The sequence below is a fragment of the Etheostoma spectabile genome, chromosome 12, assembly GCF_008692095.1.
Source record: "Etheostoma spectabile isolate EspeVRDwgs_2016 chromosome 12, UIUC_Espe_1.0, whole genome shotgun sequence".
Lineage (NCBI taxonomy): Eukaryota > Metazoa > Chordata > Actinopteri > Perciformes > Percidae > Etheostoma > Etheostoma spectabile.
The window spans coordinates 4,755,895-4,756,169 of NC_045744.1; the positions used below are offsets into that span (position 1 = coordinate 4,755,895).

Here is a 275-nt window from a genome sequence, read left to right on the forward strand (position 1 = left end):
TCAGTCATAATCTACTAAATATTGTAATAAAACACAATAGAAAAACTAGAACTGCAAGGAGTTATGACTGGAAATAGTAGTTTGTAGTAGTTATGGCATAGCAGGGTACTGCACGTCATTACAAGGTACAGCAGAGCGTTGCAAGATGTAACAGGGCATCACTATGATTAATAATCTGATTAAAGCCAGGGGAAACCTCAATGCCTAAATATATAACCTGCTTAACAATGGAGATGTTAGCAGAGATGGTTGAATTGCGGGCAGAATCAGTTAAA

The 275-nt window shown here is 37.1% G+C and overlaps 1 pseudogene; it reads right to left on the reverse strand.

The window, feature by feature from the left end:
* LOC116698801 (contactin-associated protein-like 4) overlaps positions 1-275 on the reverse strand; it is a 421,932-nt pseudogene that overhangs the window by 227,606 nt on the left and 194,051 nt on the right.